Source organism: Falco rusticolus, chromosome 11 (genome assembly GCF_015220075.1).
Source record: "Falco rusticolus isolate bFalRus1 chromosome 11, bFalRus1.pri, whole genome shotgun sequence".
Classification (NCBI taxonomy): Eukaryota; Metazoa; Chordata; class Aves; order Falconiformes; family Falconidae; genus Falco; species Falco rusticolus.
The window spans coordinates 5,673,103-5,688,205 of NC_051197.1; the positions used below are offsets into that span (position 1 = coordinate 5,673,103).

General features: G+C 46.6%; 1 long non-coding RNA gene across 1 annotated transcript; it reads right to left on the minus strand.

The window, feature by feature from the left end:
• Positions 1-564: 564 nt before the first annotated feature.
• LOC119155566 lies at positions 565-13,214 on the minus strand. The gene is made up of 4 exons (XR_005106756.1): positions 13,058-13,214; positions 12,074-12,320; positions 4,434-4,550; positions 565-1,003 (listed from the first exon to the last, which is right to left on the minus strand). It is a non-coding gene; the product is annotated as an uncharacterized LOC119155566 (long non-coding RNA).
• Positions 13,215-15,103: the final 1,889 nt, after the last annotated feature.

Here is a 15,103-nt window from a genome sequence, read left to right on the forward strand (position 1 = left end):
TTTGCAAGCCTCCGTTGGGATGGTCCCAGCCATATGTGAGCCAGATACCAGCTCTGCATCTCCTCCAGAGGACAACTCTGGTAGCTCTCATGTGGCCTGTTCAGCTTCTGGTTCCCAGAGGAGCCAAGGCTGACTTTGCAGAAGTGTTGAGCTTTGACTGGCTCAGATTCAGGCTGCACATTCCCCCTCATGAATAGTCAGACCCCAAAAAGCTGAGGTGATTTTCAGAGAGAAATTTCCAGCAAAGGAAATGAATTCTGTGTTGTACATTGTATACAGGCTTTTTAAAGTGCTTTTGTTTTAAAAAAGTACAATTCCTATTTGGTTGAAACTGCTTGATTTTTAAAGGATTCATGCATGCAATGGAAGGACAGAAGGGGTAGAAAGACCAATATCAGAAATAGTGTTAACAGGGGGCACCCACAGCGAGATAGTCTTGTGGATAAACCGCCTTGCTGGTAGCAAAGACATCAGCCCTCTGCACTCTTCAAACTCTTGAACTCCTGCCTTCAGGGTCAACTCCAGGAGCAAATTCATAACCTCTTGTATGGGAGATGCCCGGTCCAGCTCAGTCAGACCTACAGACGGAGCAGGGAAGCATTGCCAAGGGAGCCAGGACTGGTGCCCAGCACACACGCGGGCTGTGGTGACAGGACCTCTCTTGCTTTCATCGGGCCGAGAGGCAGCTATGCAGACACATAATCCTGTGTGCCCAAGGAGAGCCATTCGCTCTGCTCCAGAGGGTCACCTGTCCCCAGGGCATTGCACACCAACACACGCTGGCAGAAACTCTGTCTTCCTCTTCCTCACTGTGTTTGTGACAACCGCACCTCCTCGTTGGCTCCCACGGTGCAGTCAGCCAGTAATCCCCTCCTCTTCTCCAACTCTTCTGCTAAATAATTCAGGTGCTGAAAAGCTTCCTTTTAAAATGCTCCTGGCTCATTAGTACCCTTCATGCATCGCAGTCTTCTGCATTGTCTCCTTCTCTGCCTTCGGGTCATTTCTTATATGCAGGAAACAAGAACAGGATGGCAAAGTCTGCATGAAATATCTATTCTTGCCCGGGAGAAAATGCAGACTGCTGACTCAGGCTACGCGTACAAACAGTCCAAACACTGCGAAATATATAGCCCCACCGCTCCTCCAGCTGTGCATTTTCCCACTCTAACCATCCGCCACGACTTGTTTGCACAATCAGCCTCTTTGGAAAACACCCACCTTGAGGAGATGCTCTTTGACAATCTCAGGGAGAAAATACTTTTTAAAAGTTTTGGAAGGCAGCGGGTGTTTGAGGTTGAGTACACACACCTAACCTCACCCAGAGTTGTGACATGTGCTGCCTGCATGGAAAACGTCCCCGACAGCAGCCTTGTGTCATGTTTGGTGGGTACATATGTGCTGGTGGAGGCTGCCATGAGCTGTGCTCCTTGGTGACCTTTCCTTCCCAGACGGAAATGAACTTCTTCTCTTCATCTGACATCTGTGAGCAATCTGAGGCTGCTCCATACCACACAGCTTGGCTTCCTAATGTTTTGGTGAGGAAAGATCATGTGGGATGAGCTGAACGATATTTTCCAGTTTGCCCACAGGTCTCACCTCGGGTTCTAATCGCTTCATGGAAACCAATAGCCTATGGTGTATGATCAGAGGAGAAGCCAGATTCACTCAGCTATCTTTTTATCCCCCAAAGGCTCTTCAAACTTGTCTGAATTCCCACTTTTCAAGTGAGGAGTTAGTGGGAGGGCTTCATTAAATAATCATGGAAACACCTAAGGAAAAGAAGCAACCTAACAGCTGACTTACATGGAAGCGAAAGATCAAATCTGGCCTCAGCCAGGTGAATCTAGAGTCATTCTGGAATTTTATTGTGCAAATACCAGTTGTCTTACCCCAGAAGTCACTTGCTTTCCTGCCTGAAGGTCTGTTCCTACTGTCTCAGGCACTTTTCAGCTTTTCTGCTTGTGAGTTTTGTCTTCTGAGACACTTCTCAGAGGGTGAGGAGAGGTGGACTGTGCTCACAGGTCTGTCTCTGATGCCCCAGGTGGCCCATGGAAGTCACTAGCGATGTCACCCCAGAGGATGTGCTTCAAGGCCAGATTCCCTGGGAGGGCTGGGATCCAGGAGACATCGCTCCCAGCCTGCCTGGCTGCATCCATTCGGCATATGCTGCCTGCGCCTGCACAGCCCCCATCTCTGCCTCGGCTGCGACTAACCCCAAGAACGATGCTCCTACAGATACCAGGAATAAACCTCAGTGAGATCAGGCCTTGTTCAGCTCAGAGTGATTCTGAAAATCCCATTTGTCTCATCCTCTTGGTCCATGGGTTCCTCCTGGGATATCACTTCATTTGCCTGCTCTGGGGGTGGAAATGCCTTACTGCTTGCTTGCAGTCCTGTAGGATCGCTCGTCAGCACCGGGAGGCACAAATATCTAACAGTGTATGGTACCACCTGAAGTTTATCGGTGTTAAGATTGGGGGTTTAATTGGCTAACTGTAAGGAGGAATATGTTGGGGGTTTGTGGGTGGCTGGATTTCTGTTGGTGATGGGGGAAAAACACCCTTCTGCCAACACCTGTGCCAGGGCTTATCTCCTATCCTCCGCTTCTGGGTTATCGATGTTGGATCCTGCTTGATTAGCTGAGCTGCCAGCATTCCCTGTGTGTCCCTGCTCATCCGCTCAGATTGCTTTCACAAACGGTGCCATCTCTTCTTTCTCTGGTTACCCTGCAAATATAATTTTATAGGGGCATGTTTTCCAGTCCTCCCAGCTGCACTGAAGTGACTTTTCCTGTAGCAAGAAGTTAGCCCAAGGTTTTGCTGCAGCCTCGACGGTGAAGCTGGAGCTACATGGAGCTGCTGGCAGCCTGCGTGCTTCTCTCCTGCTTCACTCCTAGATCGCCCTTTCTTTGCAACTTGAGCTTTTTATTTTTCTCGCAGGGGACCGACAGCCATCGATGCTATCTGTGCACTCTCCCGATTCGCTCCTAGGGCTCGGCATAGCTCCCCTCATCTCGGGGAGCTGGGAAGAGATGTGACTCTCCTACTAGACCTAAAGAGAGTAGTGTGTGGTAGAAACTGCAGGAAAAAAAACTTTCTCTCCCCCCCCCTCCTCCTCTCCTCCCCGTGGGCGCTGTTGCTCACTCATATTTTCCCAAGTGCCTTCTCTGCTTTATTTTCATGGAGTCACGGAAACAACTCGCTCTTTGGGATTTACATGCCTTTGAGGAAAGGGCAGAGCAGCTTTGAGAGATGAATCTTCTGCGCTGCCTGCTTTGTGGCTAGGCTTACGAACCATGGGAGAGAGATTTTGCAGCTCTAACTTTGCAGCCTTTTCGCCTTGCTGTCTGAACTGATACCTTTCCTTTGAAATGGAGAATGTGGCAAGTGGTTTTTGCCCAGTGTCTTAAGTCTTAGTCCAAATTTTGCAAGGGATTCAAGATTCTTGTGGGCAGCTTCTATTTTATTCCTCTCCTGACCCACTTTGCTGCTGTGCTCGGATAAATAATTTCTGCAGGGTAGGAAGTGCAGCCAAAGTAAGTAGCTTAATGTCTTTTCTCAGTAAAAAAATCATTAAAATTATCAGTCTCAGATTCACTTTGACACTAAATTAAAACCATGCTCAGTCATGACGGAAAAATATCACAAACAAGAACTGCATAAAGAACCTGGCTCCAAAGTGCTTAGTACCTTCCCCAGTTTCTTATGCTCATGCAATAAAGTTGTGCTTTCGGTCGAAGTATAAAGGCAATGTTAGTGCTAAATCTGGAAATGGTTGGTTTTCACCCAGACTTCACCTGGTGGCCTCATCAATCTTCTATGACCGATTTGTCCCATGTTGTCCTTGTAGAACTGAGAGCAAAATGGCACTATAAGGGATTGTTTTGATGCCATATCTCATTATTTCTGAGGGAGTCCTACAAGGGGACATCATTCCTTGCTAACCTGGGCTGCTTGCAGGGCGCAGGCTGGAATATCTCAGGGTTTGTCTTTGAAGTCCCAGCAGTGAGTGTGGCTCTTGCACACCCAGAGACACCCATCAGTCAGCTCCTGAGACCTCAGAATTTCCCTTTTGTATTGAAATTCATGAATGAGAAATGCAGCCAGGTACCTCCCTAGGAGACCTCGGTGGGTTTTGGCCACCCTGTAACAGGAGCGATGGGATTCCTTTTCTGAGACATGGTATCTCCTCCTGTGGCTAAATGACCGAGCCTATTCCTACTCAAGGGCTTTGCAAAGAGCAAATTAACAAGACGGGGGCAATATCTGAACTGGCATGGAATCTGGAGGCACCCAGTGTTTTCATTCTTTTTCCAGCCCTCTGTCTTTTTTCCGTTTGGTCCTTGGGTGATGCCATTACAAAGACAGATCAGAGTTTTTTTCCTGTCAATATTAGAATTGGTCACCAGATACCCTAACCCCGATGGCAGTTACCTGATCCTTGTCCACACACACTGCTAGCACTCCTAAGTGACCCATCTGTAGATCTTCAGAAGCCTGAAGGTATGTCTTTCTTGACTCCAGACAACCAGGTAAAGCTTTGGCCATGCTCTAGGGACAGATAACAATATAAACAGAGAAATTCAGATAAACTGGAGGCAAAACAACTTCAAACTCATGTTTGATTAATGTAAATAAAGGTGTTATTTTCATTTGTCATTAAATTTCAGCTGATCCACTGTGTTGTCCCACCTTGCCTGTACGACATTAATAACAATTACGGGGGGTGGGGGTGGGGTGGGTTAGTACCTTAAACCAACCTTGTAAGGCAATTTCATTTCTTCTCAGCAACACTTATGATTAAAAAACTCTCTTTCATAGTGAAAATGATTGTGAAACGTTTACTCGTCTTCCCCAGTAAAAGCCTTTCTGGGAATGAAGGGGAAATGAGGAAAGTAATGTTTTCCAGTACTCACTAAAGCTAGAATTTCATATGAAATTTTAATTAATCATATATTTTTAATCATAGAGACCTGATCTGGGTAGGATGGTGTTTGTCTATCATGTATCACACATAGAGAAAATGCTGCTTGGAAGAACACACACACACACACAACTTTCCAGGGATTATTTTGCACTTGGCAATTTATTTCATCCACATATTGACATATTAAAATACCTATATATTGAATTAATAGGATAGGATCCAGCCACGATTGGAGTGCCTGGCACGGTGGATCAGCACACTCTGCTGCCGTTTGGCACTCCACCTGGGATTGCCACATGAAGTATTGCACACGGATACTGGTGTCCCAGTCCTTCCCCAGAAAGCACCAGTGCTGGGCTGGGTGGTTGCAGTGAGGTGTCACACGCTCCCTTCGGGATTTGCATCCTCTCTATTGAGTCCAGCATATTTTGGCTCCTTGAGGATTAGGGTTTTGGGGTTCCCCGTGTGAAGATGATGCCTGGGCGAGCTCAGCCCGGGCAGGTGCACAGCTCGGTGGACTCAAGCCTGGGGCCAGCTCTCCTCCTTCCCACAGCTGCGTGCTGACTGCTCCATCAGCACAGATTTATTTCCATGCTCGATTTGTAGGAATAAAAGAGCCAGATAAGAAATATGTTTTTAATAGTAATGTCACCAACGAATGCCGAGGATCTTGATATTACCCATTAAGTAAAAGCAGGGGTGGAATGAGCATCATTTGTCTGTTGCCAGCTTCTCTCAACTGGCTTTCATTTAGTGGAGGAAAAAACCCCAGTCATTGCTATCCAGGTAATAGTGAAATATATTTGTTGTCAGCAACAGGTCAAAACACAGAGATATGTTATTCACAGCAAGCTGACTTCACATTTTCTGAGCTAAATGCTGTATCCCTTTCCTCAATTATTCACATATGTTTTCTGATTTAATAATAACGCACATGCTGTCCCCTAAAGAAAGCTTGCAGTTTACAGGATTCATGATGGTCAACTAGAATACATCTGCTCGGCCACTTCTTGTTCCAGAAGCTGAACCGGTGAATCTCAGAGGTGAAATTAAGAAAGGCGCCAGTATGAAGTGCATCCTCTTAATATATAAAAACAAACAATTTAGCCCCCAAGGAGAGAGCAATTGAGGAAAGTTTTAATGATACAGCTTCAGCGGAGCAGCTTAAATAAGAAAAAAAGTGAGCTTGATGGTCACACTATAATAGCTAACTGATGTCTTCCCCTGGCACGAGGAAGGCTTGATCGTTCAGCGTTGTTTGAAGGTGGCTGCCACTGTGTTCCAGCATAACATACCGCATTCCATGGTGAAATAGCGTACATGTAACGTTCCATGATAAACGGCCACGCTTGCTGCTTAGCAGTGCTTGGTAACTTTGATGTATGGTTTTGTCTGGCGTGTGGCATGTGACAGCAGAATTGCCTGGGTAAACGAATCTGTGCTCTGGTCTGAACAAACATATCGGTTCTGTTACAAGTGCCGGAGCTGCGTGGCAGATGTCTGTCTGTCCTTCTTGCTCTCTTTCTTCCACCCTCTCTGCTTCAGGCCTTCTGTAAAGTAAATTACTTTTCTGCCCACATCGGTTTGGACTGGTTTTCTATCAGCTTGGTTGATGCACTTTCTTACCCCTTGAATCCTCTGTGGGTGCAAGGCTTCGTTCACCTTCAGAACAGCAAAGGCAAAAAAAGCTTGCCAAAAAACAGCAACAGTGAGCTGGCCTTGTGTAATGCCTCTTTGTATGGTCCTTCAAGTTACCATATAAACAACGATCAGAGCCACGGGCAGGTTCTACAGCTGATCCCTGCTAGAGAAATGATGGTCTGTTACCCCCCATAAAAAGCATAAGGATGCTAAGGGTGGAAAGAAGTCCAAGAAACAGGGAATTCAGTGACAGTAGGCATGGCTGGAGCTACATAAGGAGTAATTTGTGCAATCAGGTACGGGCCAGGCAAGAAATGAGGGGTGGGAACAGCCATAGTCAGAAAGTCCCCTCCCTGGCACCTCCTGCTCACATCATCATTCATGTCTTATTTTCAGCTCTGTGGCAGCAGGGAGGTGCCAGCTCAGGAGACATCACCATGATGGGTGACACTATGCTCATCATCATTACAAATCCCCTTGTCAGGTACTGGATCAGAGAACAGGGCTGCTCATCAGTGGGGGTTTCCATTTCCGAGAGAAAAAATAAACATTTTGAGAACACAGATGGTGTTGACGTAACCAAAGCCTGTGCTCTCCCTGGAAAAAAGTTCAGTGGGAGATTTTTGACCATCACCAAATACACTTTGAACCAAGATAGCTTAGTGATCCCCCAAAGATGAAAGAACGAGGAATTTTGGATTCCCCTCCTCCCATGCACCACCTCTGGTTGATGCCTCAGCAGTCAGGCATTGAACAGCATCCTGCAACTTGTGAGCCCCTGTGTTATTAAAAAGATCACTTTCAAGTGTAATGCAGTAAAACCTCATATGATTTCCATATGTCCTGGTGCCTGAATATTTTGCAACTGATTCACAATGAAAAAAACCTTATAAACACATTATCTTGACAGGAGCAATTCTGGAAGTAGCAGGAGATACAATAGCAGAGACTTTGAAAGGAGGTCATTATTATCCAGTAGCATTTTTCACTGCATGTCTATGAAATTTATGTCAATGAGTCACATCCTTTCAAATAAAAGAATGAAAAGTGCCCTGTAGGACAGGTGAGCTCCTCCCCAGGCCTCCCCCTGACTATTTAGCTCCAGAGCTGCTTGCAGCCCTGCCAGCGAGGCTATTAGCTGAACAAGCCACAGATCCAGATGCCTCGGCTGGGAAAGAAAATGATCCAAGCTTCGACATATGGATTTTGCTACAGCTGCAGCCGCAAGTGCTGACTCCTTTGCTGGAGGACACAGAGGGGCCAGATGGAAAGAAAAGCAACACCGCCACTGCTGCCCACAAAACCGGACGATTCAAGGCAGCCAGCGATGAAACGGCGCACATACTTCTGACAGCACGTAACTGGCCGTGAGAGCACAGCTCCGGGGGCGACAGGGCTCCTGTGAGCTCCAAGTGTTGTGCACAGGATGCAAAAGCCGCAAGTTCTGCCAGTCTGGGCCTCCCAAGCGTTCCCTACGAGGCTGGAAGTTGTTCTGTTTAAGCTGGGGACGTCTCCTTCCTCTGTGACGAAGGACCGATTTTAATGCTCAAGATATTTTTTTTTTTTTTCCAGAATACCAAGCTGGTTTTTGGTATCCATTTCGATACTCCTTAGAAGGCCCTCTTTTCTGGAGAAGGCTGAGTGATGCTTCTCTGCAAACCCCTGCCCAGCGCCACTATCACAGCAGCATGGACTGTAACTGGGACTGTACCTCTAGAGCCGTTCCTAAACTGGTCTATCAGCAGACTCACACGTTGTATGCATCTGCCACGCTCCAGAGACATGGGAGAACCTGTGTGGCACAGGGAGCCAGGGCAGCAGTCCAAGCAGAGGACAACCGGGAGCAGTGGCACCAGGCTCAGCAGCTCTGTCCTGCTCATGAAGGATCTGGCTCCTCCTGCTTCAGTACAGAGGTGAAACCCCAGTGACAACCTCAGCTGTAAACAAAACTGACGGGTTATGGCCTCATCTCAGACATAGCCTGGATTTTTGCTGCATGATCCAGTCTTGGTTGGACCTGTCTTCCTGCTAATGCTTTGCAGGTTCATTTAACCCCTACTGCCTTCATACCCCACTTTCTTCTCATGAAAAGTAGCTGATGTTCCTCTCTGCACCTGACTTCAAACGTAAGAGGTGCTCAACCTCTCCAAAGCAAGTTAATCTACATGCAGTTTCTGCTGTGCCCGATCTGGAGTCATCCCCCAAATGGTGGTCCTGGCATAAAGAATAATTGCAAAGCGGATCAGCAGCTGAACAACAGAGCTAGCCTGGAAACCCCATACACCACCTAGCAGGTGGCATCAGACCTGGATGGTCTAGATACTGATGTAGATGAAGGAGTTCTGCTGAAGCAGAAGGGGAACAACAGGCCCTTGGCCTGGTCCAGAGCATTTCTGCTGGGACACCAATACACAGAGCTCTCATCCATGGCACCCAGCTGACCTGCCTTGAGTCCAGGTGGGATTTAGCATTGCCCTGAGACAGGTCACAGGAGCTCAGCTGTCCCCTGCAGTTCCCTTGGATTCCCATAAAGAAATTTACATTAGTGAATCTGTGAGAAAAGCCCTCTTTTATATCTCTCCTTCCTCTGCATTTCCTTCCCATCTCATGGAAGTGCATTCCCTACCTTTAACTGGGAATCGGAAATATAACTAAAGCTAGTGGGGCAATAGCGGTGCATTAACTGCTCCAAACACCTGGGAGAAGCTGGTTTGATTGCCTGTTTTCAGTGTGAAGGCTGGTTCAGCTCTTTGTGAATTTGTAGTAAATCAGCACTTCATAATAAGAACAAATGTTTCATTCTCACTTAAAAATTACTACGGTTAGAGGCTTGTAATGTGTAGTTTTCATGCAAGGGTTACATGACGGGAACTTAAATCTGTTCCATTTTCATCCATAATTTAAAACGTGTCATTTTGATCGATGAATTAGTAAAGGAACCCAGGATAATTTTGAAACTACCAGCTTAGTAAAGTTGTCTGACCTTGCAAATAACCTTTCCAGTTTAGAAACCTTTAATAGCTTAACTATTAGCTAATCTCCTGGGAAACCTTTTCCCTGGGCAAAACTAGTATGGAAATATAACACCAGTAATAAGGTTTCCATCTTTCTTCTATCTTGATCTTTTAAATTAATTGCCACTCAGTAAAAACACAAGACTGGGAGGCAAGGGATAAAAATCCTTGCAAGGGGAGGGCAGGAGTTAACTGTAGGCTGTTTCTATCCTTTACCTGCCTTTTTTGCATAGATTCATTAGGTGCTGAAATATATTAGCAATTGTTAAGGCATAACTGCAGCTTGATTGCTTGACATTTTTGGCTGAAAGCTGTGAAATAGATCACTTTGTAATGGAAAAAAGCTGCTCCTGCTTATAATGAGCAAACATTTTAAAACCTTGAATGCTTTGCAGGGCACCTCAACAAGCCCCGGAGAGCTTTTGTGTTACAGTTGCATAGTTGCAGTTGCTTCTTGGGTTTTGTGGGTTGTTTCTTTCTGGGGAAGGGCAGTGGTTTTTCCAAGGGCAACCGAGGACTGTAAGAATGTGATTTGTTAGAGGAAAACCAGAGCCGTGTATAAGTGAAGAGGCCAGGGCAGAAATTCATGGCCCAGGTGAAACGTGGGCTAACATCTAGTCTAAAACAGGGTTCAGGTTCCTAAGCATGCTACTTAGTTTATTTTTCAAAGTTTTGCCTTTAATTCAAGCATTTGAATTGATGAGAGGTTCTCCCTATAGCTTTACCTGGCTGATAAAGGGGTTTTTACTTTACATTGCATTTAGCACTGTGTTTTTCCATGCTGTCTGGGGGGAAAAAAAAAAAAAAAAAAAAAAAAAGAGAAAATCTGTTTTCTAGGCTAGCAGTGTGTGACCTTTCCATTGCTCTAGCTCTCGGGCAGCCCACCGCCAGGTTCAGCTGATGGCAGTTCTCCTTCCAGCAAGGACAGGGGCATCACTGTGCCAAGCCCCAGGGAGGCCCTGGGTCTCTGCTGTGCTTCAGGTGCTGCTCTCCCCACTGTGTTTCACCCTTTTAACCCTGTTAACTCTTGCTGTTCCAGTAATAAGAAACCAGAGGCATGCAACCAAAATGAAAGGTCCTTTCAAACCACAAATATGAATGTTTCCATTTAACAAAAAAAAAAAAAAAAAAAAAAAAAAAAAGAGAGAGAAAAGGCGCCTTTTTTTTTTGAGGTGTGGTGGTGGTGTGAGTGAAGAGCTTAGTGAGACCTAAACTTATTTGCAAGCATTCTGCATCTTTTGCCAAGACAAAGATCACCCACCATGCAGGTGAAGGCACAGTTTATGTAGCAATAACATGGCTCCTGGACAAAGAGAGAGAGAGTTTTGGTGCAAGGGAATGGCGCCACGTGGGCTTCCCCCGGGCTTATCGTTAGCTGTTGAGGTTTATTTTGCAGCTCTGTGCTTCAAGCTTTTTGGCTATGTGAGCAAAGGTAAGCCCCTATCTCAGCACAGTGACACAACCAGCATCTGCTCCGGCACCACCCGTCCAGGCTATTGATCTCCAAACATCTCCTTCGCGCTGAGACTATGCAGATCCCAACCGCATGCGATGGGCTGAGCGCAGGGTCCTGCTCTGCGGGCTCTGCTTTCAGGGAAAATGAGCTTCATCCTGGCGCAGCGACTGGGATTGCCTGGTGACCTTTGAACCAGCACTTAAGCCCCTGGAGCACAGAAATTAGACTTCAGTCTGGAAGGACCTCTGCTCCAACAGATGACTTGTTATTTTATCTTGAACAGCGGCAGCCGCAGAGGAGCGTTGGCACATGGCTTTTAGAGCTAATCACTCAGACGCTTTGAGGAAAGCAGGAATTTTGCTCCCTCCCCCTCCAGCAACCTGGGACTTTATTGTGTGTCTGGATCATTTCAGGCTGATCCTTCCTTAACTTTTTCTGTTTATTTCCCCCAGGCTCAAAGGTCTGATACAATCCCTGGACCTCTCTAGCACATGTGGGGAAGATTCTTCACTTGAGCCCCTTGAACCCAACCCCTTTCCTACTGCAGGTCTCTGTTTTCCTCCTCCGTGAGCCACCTGTTGCGCGTTTCATCTTTCTGGGATCTCCCCACCAAATCCCAAGGAGCTCATACCAAAACCCTGTCTTCTTGCCTCTTTCACTACTATCATTCATCCCTGATGATGCACAGTTGGCAATCCAAGGAAGGGGTGAGAAGAATCATCTCCCCTACTTTCTTTCTCTCCCGTCAAGCCTATAGGGAAAGTCTGAGGCTACAGCAAATTAGAGAAGGAAATCTCCATTTTTTCATGCCCTGAGGCTCCAAAATACTTGTTGTGTATTCAGTCCAGTTCTGCTCAACCTAACAAGGGCTCCCTGCAGGGACTGAAGCGCAGGGAAGCAACACACAAACTTGTGTCACAGGAACATGACAAACTTCATAGCCAGTTGAGAGAGACCGAGATTCAAACCAAGAACCCTTGTGACTGAATTGTGGAAAGCCATTGGTAACGTGCCCAAAACTGCCCACAAAACTTACACGAGAGCAGAAGTGAACAGAGCGGGTCCCAGGGCTGCTCCAGCTTCCCTCCTTTCCTAGGTCTGAATCAGGTGTAGAGTATCTCCGGGGCTCCTGGTCACCACCTCCATCCATCAGAAGGCCTAGGCTGGTGGGTCAGACCCTAAATTGGTTCCTCCAAGCAGGTGTTGGTGGTAGGCTCGTTCTAGCCCTCATTACACTGCCATGGGGGCAGACCTCATAGGCTCCCAGTGGGCAGGATGAGACCCTGTGGGAGAAGAAGCAGGTGTTGGTGTGACCTCCTGGTCTTGCTGGCTACCATATCAGAGGTGCTTACTGTTAGAAATATATTGAGATGCTTAGCATTGCATGAGACAGAAGCAAACCTGTTGTGTCTGTCTGGAGAGTCTCACAGTGGTGTGTCTCCAGCACGGTGGCTGTTACCTCCTTCTTTAATCTACCACCTTCAGGTGATCTTGCACCTCTGATCTCCACGGGGTTATCCCTGGACCATTCGCATCTCACAGTGTGCAGCTAGTCCAAACACTGGATGCACACACACACAGAGCTTTCTTGGAGGTCCCTGAGCTAATGGGACTGTACCGATCCTCATAGCAAACTGCTCTGCAACCCACAGAAAAGCCATTTAATGAAAATGTTGGACTATAAAGCTCCTGTCTGGTTTGGGACATTGCAACTGCAGAAGAGAATTCATGGCCTCTTGCAGAGGACTGCACTCAAAGTAAATAATATTATTTCAGAAAACAAAATTCATTTTGCAGACTGAGACCAACTGCAACAGGATACGAAGCGGGGGGAAAAAAGTAAAAATGCCTTGCCCCCAAGGCTATTTATTATTTATACACCACTGTGCCTAGATAAACTCCTCCTTGAAAGAGTAGGACGAAAATAATTCTGCAATGTGGAAACAAACTACCTATTTAAAGTGATTTTATGCCTGAATGGCCTCATTATAAAAACAGTCTGCGTGCAATAACTTTTTACCTTTTTCTACATTATCCAATGAACTGCTTTTTGTCACTCTCACCAGTTTCAGTGCTTTCATGCAACCACCTTGGTGGAAAGCCTCCGCGGTTTCCTTAGAAACGTCTTCCTTCCTGGATGTTGACCCATGGTGGTTGAGGCAGCTAAAACCCTGGAGAGGTCCTGTTCAAACAGGAAAGAGCAGACAGTTTAATGGCCAGCTTTGCAGCTCTGTTCCTCCACAGTTTACAATAGTTGGGAGCTATAAAAGAAAAATATCATAACGAATGTTTATTTTATGGCCAGCTTTGTGTCGGTATTTTGGACAAAAGCTGAATCTGTAGCTCACGGGCTGTTGTTGGGCAGCGGTAGGGTAGAGGTGAGTTGCTTGCAAAGTTCTGGCTTTTGGGAGAGAGCTCCCCATGTGCAAATAGACTTTGTCCTTTGGAAAAAACACATGCTGTTGAGCTTATAGGTGCATTCATAAGCCAGTAGCACAAGGGAGGCAGTCTGAGAAGCTGTAAATAATGTCACCTTTCAAGTGTTCTGCAGCACTCGTACATGAATGCTCCTCAATGTCTGAGCAGGAATAAGAGGCCAGAGAGCAGCAGTTTGTGAGAGAGCTGGGAAGAACACTTGTCAGGCCAGGACTTTATCAAACTGGGCTTATCTCCTGCTCTGCCCATGGCCAAACACTCATTCCCAGGGCCAGGTATCCACCTCATGAGTTGATCACTGGCATTACTGGAGATGTTGCTGGCAAAGTCAGAGGAGTCTTCAGGGTGAACCTTACGTGAAGGGACCTGGTGAGACCTTTTTACCATGCACCTCTCACAGAATCATCTCCACCCATCTAAGGCGTCAGCAAGAGCAAGCCCATGTGCAGGTCATGCAAGTGTTTCACAGTTGCTGCTGCCTTGCACTCAGTTCCAGAGGAGCTTATGAAGTCTTTCAGCTATGCTAAGGCCTGGGCACTTGCTGCTGTCTAAATGCTGATGGCATTCTTCTAAATGCTGCCTGTTCTCTGGGTTTTGTGGCCCTTACACAAGGAATGGAATAACCGACCAATGACAGTTGAGTTACCAGCCCTAAGCTGCTTAACCCTCCAGTGTGCACTCTCCAATCCGTATTCTGGCCATGTATAGCACCCACAAGCTTGGGAAATCCATGGTATGAAGAAGAGCAAAATATCTCCAGGATGTTTTCAGCCTGATCCAAGCTGCCCACGAGTCCTGTGGGGAGCATGGCATACCTCCTACCCCCATCCAAAGGAAGAGAAATATCTGTTAAATTCAGCACAGCGCTGTGCTAATGCTGGTGCACCAGGTCAGGGGACAGCCGGCTTGGAGTGACCTGGGACCACCTGCAAAAGCCATGCTGAGCTGGCCTAAGGCAGGTGGCAGGGGCTGCTACCCACCTGCCTGCCTCTGCTGCGCGCCCTCATGGATGCACATTCAGGTGCAGAGAGTCTGTGTTACTTACTTCTCTACTGCACTCACTCAGCTGCTAAATCTATAGGGAAATCTTGGTTACCAGGGCTGGACATAAGCAGACAGAATCAACATAAAGAGGCAAGAAAGGGAGAACTGTAATTAACAACAACAAAAATAAATTACGTGAGAGCACTTCTCTTAAAGTTTTTAATAGCAAACATTACAGAGGGCAGGTTTTTCAAGCCAAACAGGAAGAGAAACAAACAAACAACTACAGCCAGCTAATTCACAGGCTTTTAGAAGTCAGGTTATCAACCAGGGACCCACAGACAGGAACTGATGAAGCACAAATCTCCAGGGAAACAGATGAGGTTTTCAAAGAACACAAACACATAAAACCCTAAGATGTACATACATTTGTAAATAAGTCCAGGGAAGAGCCGGATACCTGATTCCCAGGCTGAGGTTTATGAGCTGGAATAATAGTCTGAAGACTCGATCCACACTGCTAAATCCAGAAACAGTTGAGGAGGTAATTTGGGTATGTGCCAATCTTGAATAAGGCAGATTATATTAGTGAGACTGAGTGCTGCTGGCCTGGATGTGATGGCAGAAGAAGAAAGCAAAGAAAAGC